This window comes from Stegodyphus dumicola, chromosome 11, assembly GCF_044657685.1.
Source record: "Stegodyphus dumicola isolate Sdum_Otavi_A_Nest chromosome 11, ASM4465768v1".
Lineage (NCBI taxonomy): Eukaryota > Metazoa > Arthropoda > Arachnida > Araneae > Eresidae > Stegodyphus > Stegodyphus dumicola.
The window spans coordinates 147,338,940-147,360,725 of record NC_140778.1 but is presented as its reverse complement, the minus strand read 5'-3'; the positions used below and the strand labels follow the sequence as shown (position 1 = coordinate 147,360,725).

The 21,786-nt window shown below is 30.9% G+C and overlaps 1 protein-coding gene across 2 annotated transcripts in view; it reads left to right on the top strand.

The window, feature by feature from the left end:
* LOC118203640 (macoilin-1) overlaps nucleotides 1-21,786 on the top strand; it is a 210,542-nt gene that overhangs the window by 102,973 nt on the left and 85,783 nt on the right. Inside the window, exon 2 of one of the 2 annotated variants that reach the window (XM_085827300.1) lies at nucleotides 20,847-20,890. The exons of the other annotated variant lie outside the window; for it this stretch is intronic. The gene's annotated coding sequence lies outside the window, so the exon portion shown is untranslated. The remainder of the gene's footprint in view (nucleotides 1-20,846; nucleotides 20,891-21,786) is intronic. 2 annotated transcript variants of the gene reach the window in all.

Here is a 21,786-nt window from a genome sequence, read left to right as displayed (position 1 = left end):
ATAAAAGATTTAATTCTCGAACTAATCTACAATATCATTTAAATTCAGAAGCATAAGCAAATCAAGTGCAAAACCAATCCATGAAAATAAATTCACTAATTTAGCAAATTAAAATTAATCTAAACAATTTTTTTTTTAAATGCATAAGTGAATGACTGTTGAGCAGGCAGGAGACAGACTTATCTTATTGTAGATTAGTTCGAGAATTAAATCTTTTATATGTTTACACATTTTTTTTTTTGGCTTTAAATTTGCTTTTTTTAATTTTGGCTTTAAATTTGCTTTTTTCTTTTATACGTGTTTCTTAAAATTTAAATTTAATTTGTTTAAATTAAATTTCATTCCTTGCAGCAATGGTGCAAAGAATTATTTAATTAAATTTGTATTTAAATTTAATTAATTTATTTAAATTAAATTTATTTAATTAAATTCAATTTTTTCTTATGAAACAATATATATATATATATATATATATATATATATATAATTACTAAACTTTATTTTTTATTTTATTTTATTTTATTTATTTATTTATTTATTTATTTATTTTTTTACAAAATATAGATATACCTAGTATTTTTGCGCTTTAAGCTGCAGAAAATAATCATCAAAGACATAAATTAAGAAATTTAGAACTAATGTTTCACAAAAACGAACATTTTGAAATTTCTAATTAATAAATTTCGAATAATCTTAAGAAATGCAACAAAGAATTTAATAAATGTAAAAACCAAAACTTTTAAACAATCAATACCCCAATACAAAAAAATTCCTTTGTATTCCAATTTACTAATTAATTTAGAAGCTTTAAGTTTATTTTACTTCAATCCTCCAGCTATATAGCGCTTTAATTTTTTTTTTAATTCTAATTTTTAATCTATTCGATTATATATCTTTATATATATATATATATATAATGGAAATTCTAAATAAAGTAAGTAAGAGTAAATTAATAAGCCTATAACTTGCGCTAAAGTTTCCCCTTGACAAGTCAATTAATTTGCAGTCAGTGACAATAACTAACATACTTTAAATGTTTACTTTTGATTTTGGTATTTTTGCGGTTCAAGATTTTTATTTTTATTTTTTTTTGGTTTACTGCGATAGAAGTCTAGAAATACTAACTTAAAATACCGATTAAAATACTGTATAAACATATTAATTTATTATAATAATTTATGTTCCTTGGAGATGAAACTAAAAAGTTTTCTAATGATAAATCATATGTTATTTATATAGGAGAAAAAAGAAACTGGGGGATTCGTAAAGGTTTCAAATATTAAGTCACCCAAAAGGGTTTGTTTTTTGGCGTGTCGCTGAGCTTGCAGTCAATACACCTGTTCTTGCACTCACGCCTGCTAACCCATTTCTTTTTGTCTTTTTAGCTTTATTATTAAGCATCACTTTCTTCGCATTTACGCCACATACAGTTCAACAGCAAAATTAAAAAATCTGATGGTATGAATCACTTTTCAGATTTTTGCTACGAAATATTATCGGCCTGTATTACTTACTTTTAAAATAATTACATAATGAAGAATCTGTATGAATGTATGTACAGTGGATGGAAAAAAATATGGAAACACCTTGTGAAATGCATGTTTGAAAAGAAAGATTGATTTTAATGAAATATGTAGGTGGCGCTGGCGTTTTTGACTACTGACGCCACCTATACAACTTCGTAAATGTGCTAAACAGTTCAGTTGTTGTCGGAGTACTGTTATGTGAGGTTGTCATTGCATTATGTCAGAGTTAACAGACTTCGAACGTGGGCAAATTGTTGGAGCACGTATGGTAGGTGCTTCCGTAAGCAAGGTAGCCGAGGTGTTTAGTGTTTCAAGAGGTACTGTATCGAAGATTTATTCCGCATATTTGAAAAGCGGAAAAACATCATCTGCTAAATCACAGCGCGGACGAAAGTGTGTCCTGAGTGATCGTGACAGACGATCATTAAGGGCAATTGTGACGAAAAATAAGAAGACCACTGCTGCAAAAGTTTACTGCTGAAATGAATGTTGTGTTACCGAACCCTGTGAGTACCAAAACAATTAGAAGGGAGCTTCATAAACAGGGAATTGCTGGCCGTGCTGCAATTGAGAAGCCACTCATCAGTGATGCTAATGCCCGTAACAGGAAAAGTGGTGTTTAAGTCATAAAGCCTGGACTATAGAGCAGCGGAAGCGAGTAATATGGTCTGACGAGTCTTCTTTCACATTGTTTCCCACTTCTGGCCGACTTTACGTCTGGAGAACGCCATCTCAAGCCTATAATACAGATTGCTTGTTGCCAAGAGTGAAACATAGCGGGGGTTCTGTTATAGTTTGGGCAGCCATATCGTGGTTCTCTGCTAGCTCCATGATAACACTGTCAGGGCACATGACTGCCAAGACTTATGTGAACATTTTGGCCGATGAAGTTTATCCCATGGTACAAACTTTGTTCCCCGATGGTGATGGTGTCTTCCAAGACGACAAAGCCCCTGTTCACACAGCTCACATTGTCCAGGACTGGTTTTCTGAGCACGATTATGAGTTGTCCCATCTCTCCTGGCCACCACAGTCACCAGACCTGAATATTATCGAACCTTTGTGGTCTACATTGGAACGGAAAGCGCGTTCTCGTTATCCACCGCCAACATCGTTATCTGAACTTGCCACCGTTTCGCAGGAAGAATGGTATAATATTCCCTTGGCAAACATACAGGAACTGTATTTATCCATTCCGAGAAGACTGCAAGCTGTTTTGGAAGCCAACGGGTTTCCTACACCATATTAAGCAAAGAAAAATTTTTTTTAAAGGTGTTTCCATATTTTTGTCCAACCCCTGTATGTTTCTCGCACTGTGAGTCCGAGTTATGAATTTTATATTTCATATTTTGTGAAACATATTGAATTTCCAACAAACTCAACGATTTCAAAGCGAGCAGTGGCAGTGAAATATTTTTACCTCCAGCGCTGGAGACTGTCTATCGGAAATTATAAATTGAATTAAAAAAAATGTAATAAAATATATAAAATAAATGCTTTTAAATATTTGGTGATTCTGCTGTTGAATCGAATTTTATATGGCTTAAACGCCAAGAAATTGATATTTAATAAAATAACACACAAAACGTTAATAAAAAAAGAGAAAAGAGAGGGTTTTGTAAAGCCTCTTAATAAGAAAACTGAACATTGATATGATGAACTGAAAAATGATGGCTAAACTTAATACTGCATCGGGAATTCTATTGCTATGCTGCTTTTAAAAGTTTTGTAATTTTGCCGTTGAATTGTTTATGACGCAAGTGCCAAAAAATTATGCTTAATAATAAAGTTAAAAAGGAAAAAAGTAGGAGCGAGTGCAACAGCAGACCTGGGGGGGGGGCTGAACTGTGAGCTGAGCTACTGCTAACGAATACTTTTGGTCGACCATTAAAATCTGATCCCTTTGAGATTTTCTTTTTTCCCCCTCTTTTATTGTTCTCGTCTAGATAGTGATGGTAAAGGTGATAAAATTCTTTCATTAAATATAGTAAGACCCCGCTTAACGCTGTTGTGTGTCAGCAAATACCATCAACACTATGGGAAATCTATAATTCTTGGAACAACTTTCAATGGTGATGATTTAAAGATGACTCATATCAACAAAATGACTTATTCCTGTTTTCAAGGTAGGATGCCCAATGCATAAAATATCAGAAGCTCACACTATCAAATGAAAATTATGCATTTTCACACTGATCATGTTGCAATGCAATGTGAAAAAAACTAAGAATTACTGGGCAATACTTTAAAATTAATCATACTGAGTAAAATATTAATTTGCATGCAGTAATTTTAAGATGTACAGTAAGACCCCGCTTAACGCTGTTTTGTTTAGCGCTGTTTCGGTTTAGCGCTCTTTTATTTCAACCCGGGGATTCTCCGAAATTGTCCGCAGCGCTAGGTTTCCAAATAACATATCCGAAACAGTGTAGTTGTGTTTCTTGCTTTTTATCATTTGAAACAACATTTGTTGACATTATTGTAAATTTGATATATAATACTATAACGATTAATAATACAGTGACAAATATTATGATCTTTAGTTTTTATCATGGGTGATAATAAAAAACAAGAAAAGAAAGCAACCAGAAAAAGCATTTCACTGGAAACTCAAATGCAAGTGATTAGAAGATTAGATTCTGGTGAACGTCAATCTCAAATTAGTGCTGCATTGATTTTGGCAACTTCAACAATAAGGACAATTCTTAAGAATAAAGAAAAAATACTGTCATCGGCAACTGCAACTAGAATTACCCGTTCTAGAAATAACATTATAGAGGAAATGGGAAAACGACTGTCTATATGGATTGACGACGAAATTGAACGCAATATGCCATTAAGCCAATCTATCATAATGCCTTCTTGACAAAAAGGCAGAAAATTGGAAACCCGGAATAGACTGAATGTAAGAAATAAATGTTTGATTTTATTTTTATTAAAAAAAAACATTATTAAATTTAATGCCTAACCATTTTTTATCCGTCTTCCCCTAACCCCATTATTTACATGTTAAGATAGCCTCGCTTTGCGCTGTTTCGCATTACGCTCTACTTCGATGGAACGTATCCCCCGCGTTAAGTGGGGTCTTATTGTAGTTTGAATCTCTAGTAACAATATTTTTTGGACTGGTATTTTTAGTCCAAAGGGCCAATTTGCCCTGAAGGTCTTTCGTATTGGATTTTGCGTTGAAAACTTTGAAAGGTTGTATCACTTTTCAAATTGTTGCCACCAAATCTTAGAGCCCTGTATTATATTTAAAGAAATTAAATACTGTAAAGGCCCTTATTTTCGCGAGGCTTTAATTTTCGCGATTTTTGCGAGCCCGTCGTAATCGCGAAACTTTAAACCTCGCGAAATACTTTTTTCTTCCGCCTCAAATAATAATAAAAAATCAGAAATTTTTCACTTACCCAAAATTTAATGATTTATTGCACATATACAAGCTTTTTCGTGACAACTTTCTTTCTTATAACTATAACTATATTTCTCGAATATAAAACAATTAATAGAAATTAATAGAAGGCAAAATAAAATTAACATAAGCCAGCTCATTCACTTAAAATACTATTTACACCAGCTTCTTTGAAGCCATTCAAAATTATCTCATGTTTGGCTTCAATACCGTTAAATACGCGCACAAGCGTGAATCGGTTTTAGTCGTAATATTCACAAGTCCACAGATTCTTTTTCCTCTAGAAATTGAAGCTTATTAGAATACCATTCAATAAACTCATTCTTGAGCAAACGCTTGAACTCGGCATTTAGACGGGAAACGGGGGGGAGGACGAACTTTTCGGACAAAAGGAAGTTTCTTAAAATGTTTTATGAGAAAGATGTACTTTTGGAATTTTTCTACTTTCTAAACTTTACTTAGGTACTTTTGAAACTTTTCAACTTTCGGTTCAGTTCATATAAAATTCGCGAAATTTTCAACTCGCGAAATCACCAATATATTCATTTTCGCGAAAATTACGGCCCGCGAAAAAAAGGGCCTTTACAGTAATGAAGAAACTGCATAAATGTATGTATGTTTCTTGCATTGTGTTAAAACAACGGGACTTAAGAACCATCCAATTTTGAATAACGTACATTTCCACCCGAATATGGGCATCTGGAAAACCAAATTTAAAAATTGGTTTCATTATCAGTAGATAGAAAATGGGGGTTCTGCGACAGGTGGGTCAGTGGGTCAGGGGGCGTGGTCAATGACATCACAGAGGGTGGGGCCAAAGGCAACGTCATCACACTAGGAGGCGTGGTTTCGAGTGGAGTTGAGTTGTTCGTAGACTACTGATTGAGTTGTAGACCTCCTGCTTTTCATTAAAAGTTAGTTTTTTTTTAATTGGCAACGGGGGTTTTTTGAGATATATGCTCATGACGTCCTCTAGGGACGAAAAAAGAAAATAATCTATTTAGGAATTGCTCATAACGTCCTCTATGGACGAAAAAAGAAAATAATTTATTTTAGAAGTTTCTTTTTTTTTAAATATTCTATTATTCAAAATATAGAAATGAACTCTCAAACAAAATATCTCACCAGCTCAGTAGTTTGAAGATTTTAACCACTAAGCTGATGTGATACATTCAGATTCAGGTAAAAAAGCCTATTTAAGAAAATGGAATTTGAATCGACTCATCAATTTATTCGGATACTTTTATCCTTTCTAGTTTTTCATGAAACTTTAACTTATTTCTCAGGTTTTCTGTTTCATAATAACATATTCATTTACTGTCATATTTTTTTTAATACTTAACGTTTCTAATTTGTAATATTTTATTTAATTTTCACATACTATTTTTTTTTCATACCTTTCATAAATTTCAGCATACCCTGATTTTTAACTTATATATTATATTTTACAAACGTTACCGCACATGCTGTTTATTTGTTACACTACTTAATTTTAGATGCAATTTCACACTTTTTTTAACGTTATAATGTTCAATATATTCTGAATTTTAACTTCATTTACTTTTTTTAAACCATTCTAGTATTCTATACACACTTTAACTTAGTGGTATGAAATTGTATTTAGAAAGAAACGTTTATTTTTCGTGATCTTAGTTCGTTTACTAAATTTTCTACAGAATTTCTAATTTCTTTCACGTGTTTAACAATATCTTCCTTACATTACCGAATATTTTTAAAAAAAACTTAAGTCTATAACTTTTAATTGCTTTTCTTACGTTCATGATTTCCCTTCTGTGTTTATATTTCTTAATTCTAGTTTAACTTATTTATTATAATGTTTTTATTTCTGTCTCATAACTCGTAATTCCAACATTTTATCCCTTTTTATTCATTTTAACGATATGGATTGTTTTCATTTACTCCATATTCAAATATTTCCTTACAATTTTTAGAATACTTCTTTTATTCCTCGATCATAATAGATCATCTACAGGTTTTACTGAGAAATTTCCATTCACAACTTTACAGTTTAATACCATTTATATCTAAATGTATTTCTTTCTCATATAGTTTTATGGTCTTCAAAGTTTCTAACATCATGTTTAGTTTTAAATCCCGATTACCTTTAAGTGTGTTGATAATTTTCATTTCTAATTTTACAACCACGTTCAGTGTTTCATCCACACATACCAAAATATTTCTTACATTTTCTGATATTTAGTCTATGTCATATTTCAGTACTTCAAATGAATTTACACTGCTCACACTATTATTTTTTCATGTTTTAGAGACACTAACTATACTAATTTTACTATTTTTCCTGCACTAATTGCATCTATGTCAGCACTCATGATAAACTAGCAATTGTTTTGCATCACATGCATAAAGAAATTCTTAAAACCAACTTTTTCAATATCGTACTCAAATTACTGTTTTCCAGATGGGAATTACCAGTATTCTTTGGTTTTACTCTGTTACATCTTTTTAAATTTTAACATCTTACTTTTAATTCTAACATACATCTTTTAAACAGTTTTTTCTTTTAATGATAGCCTTACCTTATTTGTTCAAATTAATTCTTTCATTCACCTTCTTTGCTACCTTTCAGTACCTTCATAATTCACTATGCAAACGCAATGTCTTTCACTGACATTCTGGTTAATAATACCACAAGTTTCCTTAATTGACAAAAAGCGAATTATTTCTCATTTCAAAATAGAACTACTATATTTTTGCACAAACATTACCTTTATCCATTCAAGCCACCCCTTAACCTGTAACTGACGTAGCGATAGGAAAGGAGATTCTTATCATATGCTCTTTCGACATTTGAGGTTTCTAGAACTTCTTTGACAAGTATATCAATACCATCAGAAAATATACTTAACACTTTTACCCAGTTTAAAGGCAACATACTGTTATAAGAATGGTTTTAGTTAAATTTATAACACAAATAAACGCATTTTGTGCTAAATAGGCATAAACATTTAGATTCAGAATATTTCTTTTTAATCCGATGTAAGACTTGAATTTCATTCATGATACGGATTGTCTCTTGATTTTCTTTTTGTTTACCTTACACTAATAGAAAATTTTTATTTTACAAGTTCAGCTTTAGAAATAAAAACTACGATGCACCTGCTGTTTTTAAGAAAAGGAACTTTGATATATTTCTGGAAATGTAAATGCTTTTAGAGTTTTCTTTCAATAACGTTGATTTTCATTACTTTACTAACTTCAATAATTCTCTTATTAGCTAATATGAATGAAAGAAGATTGTCAAAAATGTGACACAGTATAATTCTCACGAACATACGTACCTTTACCAGCATACAGATATTACCGATTGAAATGAAGAAAGATACAGATATTTTACTCCAATCTACATTAAATTAAAAAAAAATATTTAAACTTTCATACATTCCAAAGAATAAACGAAAACTCAATAGATATTGTCATGTTTGTATATATGAGATAAAAGTTTTATGAATGGTATTTAAAGTAATGCTTAGAACTTCATAAAAGCGAACATTCACTATGTTAATACACATATCATCAATTATTTACATTAATCAATGTAATATTAATCATTACATATACTATATGCATATATATTTAAAGTTTAATTGTCTTACAATTGAATAATTAACTATTGAGAGAAAGAGGTTCATATCTTACACTATTTAATTCACATGGAACAAATTTTTCCATCAACCACATTGAACGACGTTTATTAAATTCGCCAAAGCTCTTTTATTTCTGCATTTTTACACTCACGACACATTTTAAATGTAACTATTGATTACCATTTCAAACACCGATATCATAACTCAGTGTAAAACTACATCATAACTTATTTTTTCCCTACTAACTACAATTTTATATATTCAAGAAGTACATCTAAGACATGATCATTTTCTATGTTCTAGCAAATCGATTCAATTGCGAACATACTATTAAGACTTGCATGTATTAGCGATATCAACGTTTCTTCGTTTTTGTAAGATTCGTATCAAACCATGTCGCATTCGAATGTGGTGTAAGAGATCACTTTTTCTTTTAAACACTTGTAAACAATGGATGCAATTTATAAGAAGAGAAGTATCATGCTGTTTCAAAACATCATCATCAGCATATTTCTGTTTCTTTTGACACCAGCAATATTTAAAAAAAAAAAAAAAAGGTTCGTGAGATTTTCTTCAAATTCTGTTTTACTTGAAAAAATGTCCGAACATTCAATACGATGTAAAGAATCATATTGTTTTAAATTCTTATGCTCACTAAATATTTTTTATCACGATTTACTCTTAAAAGTAACTTTATAAGTTTTCATATCCTTTTTACATGAAAAGAACTTGTGATTATTCACTACAAAATTCTAAGACGAGAAGCTGCGCGACTTTTCAAACTACAAACTTAAATTTCTTAGGACATACACTACATCTGATGTTTCTTTCATGAGATTTCAAATATCTCTTCAGATTACTCCTATTCAAGAAACCTTACAAATACATCACATAAGTTCAGCGAATAATCGCTTCATAAACTCTTAAATTTTCAACACGAGTGAATCACTTGAAGCATATACTGCACTGTAAACATACAATGCTTAAAAAAATTGTTATAAAAAATAAAAATACATTCATTTCACCAAGAAGCTCTTCTATTTAAATACATTTATTTATTTCCAAAGAACAAGTTTCTGTATTATACATAAAATATACTTAGAATTTTCTTTCAGTAGTTAATATCAAATTAACAACAATATCCATTTACTGATATTTGATATACATGTTTGCTTTAAAATTAAAACTAAAATTTCAATATATTTCTATTAAAAAAAATACAAGGAAAAAAAAAATACTCATAACATCAACCAAAGACAGAAATTTAAATAGAATAGCTGTACTTATATTAGTGCATTTTTATAATCTTCATAACATTTCGATTCAAAAAACCTATTACAAAATAAATGAAACATTTTTTTTTGCCTTAAAGAAGCTCTTATATTTTTAAAATTAATACATAAAAATATATCTTCCCCAATATATTTAATTCTATCCTCAACACTTATTATAATGCAATCATGTCTTGTTTGTGAAGGATGATTTACAATACAACCTTCGCATTTAAATAGTTTTTTAATCACTGAATTTAATTCAGTTTTGATAGAGTTTATGAGTTCTTTAAAAAGTTCATCATCATCACTTACTATATCCGAACAATTGTTTTTACATTTGATTTGCAACGGTAAAATAATTTCAAAAATACTTTTATATAAAGTATTAGATACATCAGGAATAATTTCTTTCAATTTTTTTAAAATATCACAGTTTACTTTTAGGTATGTAGGTTTTAGTTTAAAAGAATTTTCATCTTGTTTAAAAACTTGTTGAAAGATACACTCACCTTCTTTGTTGAAAACTACCCACTCATTATTGCAAATGATGCTGGCAGTCGTATAGACAAGATTAAATTCATATATTTTTGAGGAAAATTCTTGCCATGTTGCAGGAGTTATAACAACACCGCATGTAGTAGGGTATAATATTTTATTTTGTTCCACACATTCACGTAGATGAATGTTCATTCTGTTTTCAAACTGATTTATGGACACAAAATATCCCCAACCAAGAGTCCACTGTGCAATCAACTTCGAACTTTCTTTTTTGTGTTCTCGATTATTCGGCATGAAGATATTTTCAGGAACAGACTTCATATAGTGGGCAAACCAGTCATCCTCTGGAAGTTCATCCTCATTATCTTCCAAGCGTCGTTTTTTAATTTTCGAAATTTTTATGTTTCGGAATGTGATACTAATTCTAGGATCTTTAACGTCAGGTTGAAAGGGTATTCCGTGCATCCAAAATTGATTCGTTGGGGGTTTCATTACAAGGAGAGTTCCATGAGTTAAGTCCACGCTTCGAGATGTGAAATTTCGCCTGGTAAATACCATTTGACGTTTTGCACCTAAACTGATGATAGGTATATCACTTTCAGGTTCGAGAGAAGTTTCATTGTCTTTATGCGTTGAAATTTTCGCCACTCCGTCAAGATAATAGTTCAATAAAGCAAAATTATATTTTTTTCCAGTTATCGTTTCAACATAATCTTTTACATTTAGAAGAGTTTGAGTCCATGATTCTGCACAAATGCTCGTTCCAGAGAATTCGTAACTAAGTCCTTTATCACCAAAACCGAGTACTTTTCTTCATGGAACATACTGAGTCCCATTAATTTCAAAACTAATATTTTTAAAATCATAATTTGATAGTTCATCTAGCAAAATATCAGCTTCATTTCGTGAATAAAATTCTTCGTATAATTCCACATTTAACTCTGTATCACATATATTCCTCATATTCGCTTCTGAATCTAACGACAATTCTGAATGATATAGAAATACGTAGCATTCTTAAATAGCAAAAATTATCTAAAACATACATTAACGAAATGATTTCATCAACACTTATCGTAATACATTCTTGTCATGTCTTGTTTGTGAAGCCAGTCTTTCCGGCGTCATATGTGTAAAAATAATCATGATAGTATAGTGGGAAAGAGTTATAGTGTCCTAATGTTGTTATTCTGAACCTCGATATTACATATATGCATAAGGAGAATGTTAAAAGCATCATCCACTTATCATGATAGAGTAATGGAAAATTTCTAAAACTCTGATAATCATACGCGAAAGAATGTATTATCTTAAGGTTGTTGTTGCTATTCCAAGTTTGACAATACATACAGAAGTGAAGGAAGACCCTTGATGAGTGCTGCACGTTATCATGATAACGTGAAGTCTACAGCGCTTATCAAGGATCTTCCTTCACTTCTGTATGTACTGTCAAATTTTGAATAGCAACAACAACCTTAAGATAATACATTCTTTCGCGTATGATTATCAGAGTTTTAGAAATTTTCCATTACTCTATCATGATAAGTGGATGATGCTTTTAAGATTCTCCTTATGCATATATGTAATATCGAGGTTCAGAATAACAACATTAGGACACTATAACTCTTTCCCACTATACTATCATGATTATTTTTACACATATGACGCCGGAAAGACTGGCTTCACAAACAAGACATGACAAGAATGTATTACGATAAGTGTTGATGAAATCATTTCGTTAATATATGTTTTAGATAATTTTTGCTATTTAAGAATGCTACGTATTTCTATATCATTCAGAATTGTCGTTAGATTCAGAAGCGAATATGAGGAATATATGTGATACAGAGTTAAATGTGGAATTATACGAAGAATTTTATTCACGAAATGAAGCTGATATTTTGCTAGATGAACTATCAAATTATGATTTTAAAAATATTAGTTTTGAAATTAATGGGACTCAGTATGTTCCACGAAGAAAAGTACTCGGTTTTGGTGATAAAGGACTTAGTTACGAATTCTCTGGAACGAGCATTTGTGCAGAACCATGGACTAATATAGGTATTTTGACACAAAATCGGACTCTTTCTGAAATGGCATGCCATTTTTTTTCCATACTCGATTCAACGACTCAAATTATGCCAAACTGCCATGTTTTGTAAAAATCGCATGAGTAGTTTTTAAAAATATAGCTCTCAAAATTTTAGCTCTTCAGTGTTAATTGAATTTGGTATATATTTATTAATATCTCTTTTTTTATTAAACTTATTTCATTCATCATTTCACATTTCGAAATTTGGGTTCATTTCAAATAAAAATCACCCATTTTTTATGATTTATGTTTAAAATTTGTATTTTTAAATCATTTTTATAAATTTTTCGAAAAAAAGTTTGAATAATAAGCTATACAATTTTTACCATCATCTTAAAGTAGATCTATTTCTAAGCATATTTGCGTAAAATTAGAGTTTTTTATTTAAAATTTCTTAAGATATACGTGAATTTACATTCTGGCGTTTTTTGAAATTTGGCGTATTTATTATAAGGGATAATAACGAAAATGTGGCTTACGCACTTTGTTAAAGTTATTTGAAAGAATGAACGATTGCCCTTTTTTCCGCTCATGCATCAATGAAAAAAAAAAAAGGAAAGTAAGTAGGTTACTATAAATTAAGAATTTCGCTAAATGAATATGTGCACTTTGTTAATGTTATTTGAAAGAATGAACGATTGCCCTTTTTTCCGCTCATGCGTCAATGAAAAAAAAAAAAAAAAAAGGAAAGTACATAGGTTACTATAAATTAAGAATTTCGCCAAATGAATATGTGCACTTTGTTAATGTTATTTGAAAGAATGAACGATGGCCCTTTTTTCCGCTCATGCATAAATGGGGGGGGGGGAAGAAAAAAAGAAAGAAAGTAGGTTACTATAAATTAAGAATTTCGCCAAATGAATTATTCTTGGTGCAAACTGAAAAAATGCGCCAAAGTAAATTTTAAATTTCTCCATAAATTTCTCAGCAAAAATTAGAAAATTTAGCCTTTAGGCATAATATGAGTCGTAGAATCGGAATATGGAGAAAAATGGTATGTTATTTCAAAAAAAGTTCGATTTTATGTCAAAATACCTATGTTAGAATAATGCTGTACATAAATCTAATATACAGGGTGTTTATAAAGTCCCGGACACATTTTGATGTTTAATAACTTATAAATAATGAAGATATAAACAAACTTACGGCATTTATTGATGGAATAACTTATATATTTTCCTTTTCAGGTTTGAATATCTTTACTTTTGTAAATATCGTCTGCGCGTGGGGTTAATTTCAGATCATTTCGTTTTCCAGTCTAAATATCGTCTGCTTTTTAATTGCATTTTTCTCTCTTTTGTTTTTGGCAACTATTGCAATGTTATGGACTTTTTCCTTTAGGGATTCATAAAGGACGATGTTTACAGGAGGAGAGTGTCGAACATGGATGACCTAAAAGCCAGAATTACAACCGCAATAGCCTCTGTGGATGCCGACATGCTTGCCGGTACCTGGCGTGAAATTGAATATTGACTTGATATTCTCCGTGCGATGAAGGGGGCGGGGCTCACGTGGAAGTTCATTGACAAGGGTCATGAAACTTTTTGAGTCTATCTAACCATTTATGTTATTAATTTTAACCTATTTTTATTATTTTATGAATTATTAAACATCAAAATGGGTCCGGGACTTCTTTATAAACACCCTGTATATCCTAAGTCGCCCTTTTGAGAAACGCTTCTTTTAAGTTATTGTAATTTAAAATCTAAAAGCTTCATATTTTTAAACAAATTTTACTAATCCTTTAAATGTTGCTGTTAATTAATAAAAGATATTTGTAATATAATATATTTCCTTCCAGAGTACGAAATCGTTTGATTTTACCTGAGATTTCTTAATTTTTAAACCATGTGTCATTTTATTTTCTTCGCGGCAAATTTATTTTATTTAATTATTGCTAAATTTTACCTTTTTAAAACATTTTTGTTCTACATATAGGAAACTCGCAACAAATTGCAGCGCTTTTCGTAACATTCGAATAGCTAGCTTCAGTTCAAATTGCGAGCGAATCTGCAGTGATGCCACTTCTTTATTTACTATTTTTTACTTCCTTAATGAAAGCGTATAATCGCAGCTAACGGAGCATAAAAACGATTAAGGAAATTCAAGGAATAAAAAGAATAAAGAATGGAAGTTTCGCTTTATTGACTTTCAGCCTTCATTAGGAAGGTGAAGGTTTTGGTTTCTTAAAGCGATTGTTTAGTTTCTTGGCTAATTGGTTGTTTATTATGCATTTCCCACTTGTTTTTTTTTTTTTTTTTCTTTCTTTTTTTTCCTTCTTAAATGATGTTTTTAATAGCTTTGATTGCTTCTTCTGTGAGTATTCGTGTCATTTTTTTTAAGATGGCGTGTTAACGTCTTTCGCGCGGTATAAATATAGTGCGAAATTGTACTTGTATATGTGCTTTAAATTTCCAAAATTTCAGTTTTTGGTATTGTTTGCTATATGACCTGTTGCATTTTCCCTCATTTATCACTTCGCTTCATTTTGTGACGCATCTCTGTCGCAACAATTTTTTATTTGCTTTTATTTACTTCGTACGTGGTGTTTGTCAGTAGTATAAAAATGACAGTTCTGCTGCAGGTGGGTCAGTGGGTCAGGGGCGTGATCAATGACGTCACACAGAGGGCGGGGCCAAAGGCAACGTCATCACACATTCTAGTTTAACTTATTTATTATAGTGTTTTTATTTCTGTCTCATCATTTGTAATTCCAACATTTTATCCCTTTCTATTCAATTTAACGATATGGATTGTTTTCATTTACTCCATATTCAAATATTTCCTTACAATTTTTAAAATACTTGTTTTATTCTCCAATCATAATAGATCATCTACAGATTTTACTGAGAAATTTCCATTCACAACTTTACAGTTTAATACCATTTATATCTAAATTTATTTCTTTCTCATATAGTTTTATGGTCTTCAAAGTTTCTAACATCATGTTTAGTTTTAAATCCCGATTACCTTTAAGTGTGTTGATAATTTTCATTTCTAATTTTACAACCACGTTCAGTGTTTCATCCACACATACCAAAATATTTCTTACATTTTCTGATATTTAGTCTATGTCATATTTCAGTACTTCAAATGAATTTACACTGCTCACACTATTATTTTTTCATGTTTTAGAGACACTAACTATACTAATTTTACTATTTTTCCTGCACTAATTGCATCTATGTCAGCACTCATGATAAACTAGCAATTGTTTTGCATCACATGCATAAAGAAATTCTTAAAACCAACTTTTTCAATATCGTACTCAAATTACTGTTTTCCAGATGGGAATTACCAGTATTCTTTGGTTTTACTCTGTTACATCTTTTTAAATTTTAACATCTTACTTTTAAGTCTAACATACATCATTTAAACAGTTTTTTCTTTTAATGATAGCCTTACCTTATTTGTTCAAATTAATTCTTTCATTCACCTTCTTTGCTACCTTTCAGTACCTTCATAATTCACTATGCAAACGCAATGTCTTTCACTGACATTCTGGTTAATAATACCACAAGTTTCCTTAATTGACAAAAAGCGAATTATTTCTCATTTCAAAATAGAACTACTATATTTTTGCACAAACATTACCTTTATCCATTCAAGCCACCCCTTAACCTGTAACTGACGTAGCGATAGGAAAGGAGATTCTTATCATATGCTCTTTCGACATTTGAGGTTTCTAGAACTTCTTTGGCAAGTATATCAATACCATCAGAAAATATACTTAACATTTTTACCCAGTTTAAAGGCAATATACTGTTATAAGTATGGTTTTAGTTAAATTTATAAGACAAATAAACACATTTTGTGCTAAATAGACATAAACATTTAGATTCAGAATATTTCTTTTTAATCCGATGTAAGACTTCAATTTCATTAATGATACGGATTGTCTCTTGATTTTTTTGTTTACCTTACATTAATAGAAAATTTTTATTTTACAAGTTCAGCTTTTAACGAAATAGAAATAAAAACAGCGATACACCTGCTGTTTTTAAGAAAAGGAACTTTGATATATTTCTGGAAATTTAAATGCTTTTAGAGTTTTCTTCCAATAACGTTGATTATCATTACTTTACTAATTTCAATAATTCTCTTATTAGCTAATATGAATGAAAGATTGTCAAAAATGTGACACAGTATAACTCTTACGAACATACTTTACCAGCATACAGATATTACCGATTGAAATGAAGAAAGATACAGATATTACCGATTGAAATGAAGAAAGATACAGATATTTTACTCTAATCTTAATTAATCTTAACCTACATTAAATTAAAACAAAAATATTTAAACTTTCATACATTCCGAAGAACAAACGAAAACTCAATAGATATTGTCATGTTTGTATATATGAGATAAAAGTTTTATGAATGATATTTAAAGTAATGCTTAGAACTTCATAAAAGTGTACATTCACTATGTTAATACACATATCATCAGTTATTTACATTAATCAGTGTAGTATTAATCATTACATGTACTATATGCATATATATTTAAATTTTAATTGTCTTACAATTGAATAATTAACTATTGAGAGAAAGAGGTTCATATCTTGCACTATTTAATTCACATGGAACAAATTTTCCCATCAACCACATTGTTAATATCTTAATAATAAATCTTAAATAAAAATAATCTTAAGGATAAATTATCCTTTACCTTATATGTACGTGTGTAAGTAATGTCAAACTTAAGAATAAAAACTCTTTCAAATAGGTTTTCAGTGATTATCAGAGTTTTCCATTAACCCATCTTACCATGATAACGCAATGTGCACTTTTCTGATGCAGCGCTTAGTCTTTTCATGGTAACAGAAGATTACTTTTACACATACGACGCCCGATAGACTGGCTTCACAAACAAGACATGAATGCTATTGTATCAGAGTGAAGAAATCATTTCGCTAATGTATTTTTTAGATAATTTTTGCTATTTAAGAATGCTACGTATTTCTATATCATTCAGAATTGTCGTTAGATTCAAAAGCGAATATGAGGAATATATGTGATACAGAGTTAAATTTGGAATTATACGAAGAATTTTATTCATGAAACGAAGCTGATATTTTGCTAGATGAACTATCAAATTATGATTTTAAAAATATTAGTATTGAAATTAATGGGAGTTAGTATATTCCACGAAGAAAAGTACTCGGTTTTGGTGATAAAGGACTTAGTTACGAATTCTCTGGAACGAGCATTTGTGCAGAACCATGGACTCAAACTCTTCTAAATGTAAAAGATTATGTTGAAATGATAACTGGCAAAAAATATAATTTTGCTTTATTAAACTATTATCCTGACGGAGTTGCTAAAATTTCACTGCATAAAGACAATGAAACTTGTCTCGAACCTGAAGTGATATACCTATCATCAGTTTAGGTAGAAAACGTCAAATGGTATTTAGCAGGTGAAATTTCACATCTCGAAGCGTGGACTTAACACATGGATCTCTCCTTGTAATGAAACCACCAACGAATCAATTTTGGATGCACGAATTACCCTCTCAACCTGACGTTAAAGATCCTAGAATTAGTGTCACATTCCGTAATATAAAAATTTCAAAAATTAAAAAACGACGCTTGGAAGATAATGAGGATGAACTTCAAGAGGATGACTGGTTTGCCCACTATATGAAATCTGTTCCTGAAAATATCTTCATGCCGAATAATCGAGAACAGAAAAAAGAAAGTTCGAAGCTGATTGCACAGTGGACTCTAGGTTGGGGATATTTTGTGTCCATAAATCAGTTTGAAAACAGAATGAACATTCATCTACGTGAATGTGTGGAACAAAATAAAATATTATACCCTAGTACACGTGGTGTTGTTATAACTCATGCAACATGGCAAGAATTTTCCTCAAAAATATATGAATTTAATCTTGTCTATACGACTGCCAGCATCATTTGCAATAATGAGTGGGTAGTTTTCAACAAAGAAGGTGAGTGTATTTTTCAACAAGTTTTTAAACAAGATGAAAATTCTTTTAAACTAAAACCTACGTACCTAAAAGTAAACTATGATATTTAAAAAAAAATTGAAAGAAATTATTCCTGATGTATCTAATACTTTATATAAAAGTATTTTTGAAATTATTTTACTGTTGCAAATCAAATGTAAAAACAATTGTTCGGATGCGGCAAGTGATGATGATGAACTTTTTAAAGAACTCATAAACTCTATCAAAACTGAATTAAATTCAGTGATTAAAAAACTATTTAAATGCGAAGGTTGCATTGTAAATCATGCTTCACAAACCATGCATTGTAAACCATGCTTGTTATAATGCACTCATGTCTTGTTTCTTTCTGCGCGACGCATGCGCATAAGACCTTTACGGCTGCGAATATGCGTGTCCGCATGCCCAAAATACGTTTACGCATGCGCGTTTAATGTATAACGGACAGTATAAGCTAAGCTAAAATTATCTAATTCAGTTAATGTTTCAGATTGTGTTGTTCCTTAATCTTCGAATTGGATCCGGCTTATTATTTTTTGCAGACTGTTAGAGCAATTTTATAAAAGTAAGCTTGAACATTCGATTATGTCAAATAGAATTTCCGATATATATTTACTAATATGTAAAGGATGTACAAAGCTAAAGTATGTTTCCAAGACCATTAAACAAAAAGTGGGATTGCTGCAAAAAATGGTTAAAGGCATATCCCTTGTTTATCTAACCATTCCGAAATCTGTTTATCAATTTCGCATTGCTTTGCGGCGGGGGGACGCAGCGACACGCAACGAATTGGAAATTGATCTGTCAGCAGTATCCTTATCTTCAGGGCAGATGTTTTTATTTTATTTGGCTTATAATTCCTTACTAAATGTAGTATTTCATCTCGATGTACTCTGTCTTTGATATGATTTAAATCAAATTCCTCGTCATTGTAATTCGCTTCCGATAGCGAAGAAAGTAAAGTAGACAAACAAATATTAAGCTTTGTAAATTTTGATACCCTTTAGATCATAATTGTTCTTTATTTCATAAATTACGGTTTCATATTTTTAATTTTATAATTTTTGCATGCCATCTTAACAGATTTAAACTGATGATCTATAATCCGGAAAAATTGATAATCCGGAATCGCCGAAGTCCCGATGAGTCCGGATTAACGACTTTGGACTGTACTACTTTTGTCATTATGGTGCAAAAATCGTCATCGGTTTTTAAGCTTCTTTAGATTAGATATCCAGCTCAAATTTTGCACACACACTATTTTTGGATGACAACAACGACAATGTGGTGAAGCATTTTTTTCAAAATTCTTTAGAAATTTTTTTTAAATTTTTAAGGTATTTCTCCCGCCTTCGTGGTGTAGTGGTTCTGCACACTGGGCCGGTATTCCAGAGGTCCGTGGTTCGATTCCCGGCGAAGGCGTTTGCTATTTTTCATCTGTCTGGCTTTTCCAATTAACTTAATATCTCTACAGTGACGCCCGAACTAAAAGGGTTGTGGATGATAATTCTCCTTACCCAAGATTTGGCGATTGGGTCTCCTAAAATCCCCAGTCGCCCTTTAAAAGGGAGAGTATGTAAGGTATTTCTCCCGTCTTCCTAGCATGCCTTCATGGTGTAGTGGTTCTGCACAGTGGGCTGGTATTCCAGAGGTGAGTGGTTCGATTCCCGGTGAACGCGTTTCTCTTTTTTCAGTATGTTTATTCTAAGAGAAACATAATCATAGCAGATAACCAGGTCTAAGCACCTGACGAAATGTAAAGGCAGCAAGCCTCAACTCATGTATATATATAAATATCTGTAAGCTAACTAACCCTTTTTGCTAATTTTATACTAACATTCCCAAAAAATTGTAAGTTGGAGCACTCAACAAAAGTAATAACTGTTGTTAAATCTGTTTATCTTTAATAAGGTTGAAAAGATAAACAACCAAAATAGGTTGCTGTAGCAATGATCAGAATAACATGACTGACTTGTAGTGCCCATTGAGGGGTGAAGCAGGTGCAATAATAATAAATAAATAAATCTCTTTGGCTTTTCCAATTAACTTAATGTCTCTACAAATTTACTGTTGAAATGTTTTTTCACACATATCTTTGTTTAACAAGCAAACTAAAAATCGCAGTATTTTAGTGTTTGCACTTTTCCATTGAGAGGATAATATTCTTTTAAACAAAATTTGTGTAAAAGAGAAGCAACTTACTTTCTGAATTTTTGGTGGATTTTCGAAAATCGCTGCATTTTTGTCGAATATTTGACGCCTCTGAATTTAAAATTCAGATAACTAAAATTGCATTAGTTACAGTTAAAGTTTTGAGATTTTCTAAGATTATATAAGCAGTTATCTCACCTTTAAAAGCAAGAATGTGTGTAATTCATGATTAATTGTATTTAGAGTGTCTTTTATTCTGGCATTACTAATTTTGTTTTTCTTTCTTTTCTAGGTAAGCCTTTTCTTCTTCCTGTATCAATGACTTACTTAAGTAAGGTAAGACTATGTCTCATAATTGTTGTAAAATGTACAATTTTGCTTGAAATCCTTCATAGTGTATTATTAAATAACAAAGAATCTGCATATATGTATATTCCTCACATTTCAGAAACACAGCATGTAGAGCCAACCAAATTTAGAGTACATGTGCATCTCAAAGCTTGAATTTTGAATTAGTTTTTATTTCAAGACAGATAAGAAATGATGAAGTAAAACATAAAATTAGGTAAAGCAACAACGCTGTGTTTGGCATGGATTTTAGTCAAGACTATGGATTTCAACAGTTGCAGCTTCATCAGGAGCAAAGAAATCTGAAACAAAGGGAAAGCCACGATTGTATTTATATCCGAAAGGAGTAAAGCGAACGAGAAGCTAGCGCCATCTATCGGCAGAAATAGTAACGAAAATTTAAAAACCACAGCGACACGTTGTGTTGTAAATTCCCGAGGAATGAAAGTCAGAAATGGAATCTTAAAAAATTGAACCTTTGGTTTTATTGATAGTCAAGAAGGTGACTTGAATATTGAATTTCTAGAAAATCCATGCTATTTTATAACTGACAGAAGGATGAAATGAAAGCTATTAATGTTGTTTCTAACAACGATATGTCTTCTTTGATGGTAACTATAAAATTTTTAAAAGACTTTATTAGTGTCAACAGGAGAAAATCCTTCGTTCAGGGTATCTCGTGTTTTAATTAATCTCTATTGCAGTATGATTCAGAAGTAAACTATTTTAGAATATTTTTTAGTTTCGAATCAAATAGTTCCATTGAATAACAGCATGAGGAACGAAAAGCAGTTACTTGTAAGTGGCGTAGTGAAGTTTTAAGTTTGTAGTTAAATCATAGTAAGAGTATTACTGGGCGAGTCCGATTGAAACAGACCCACCAG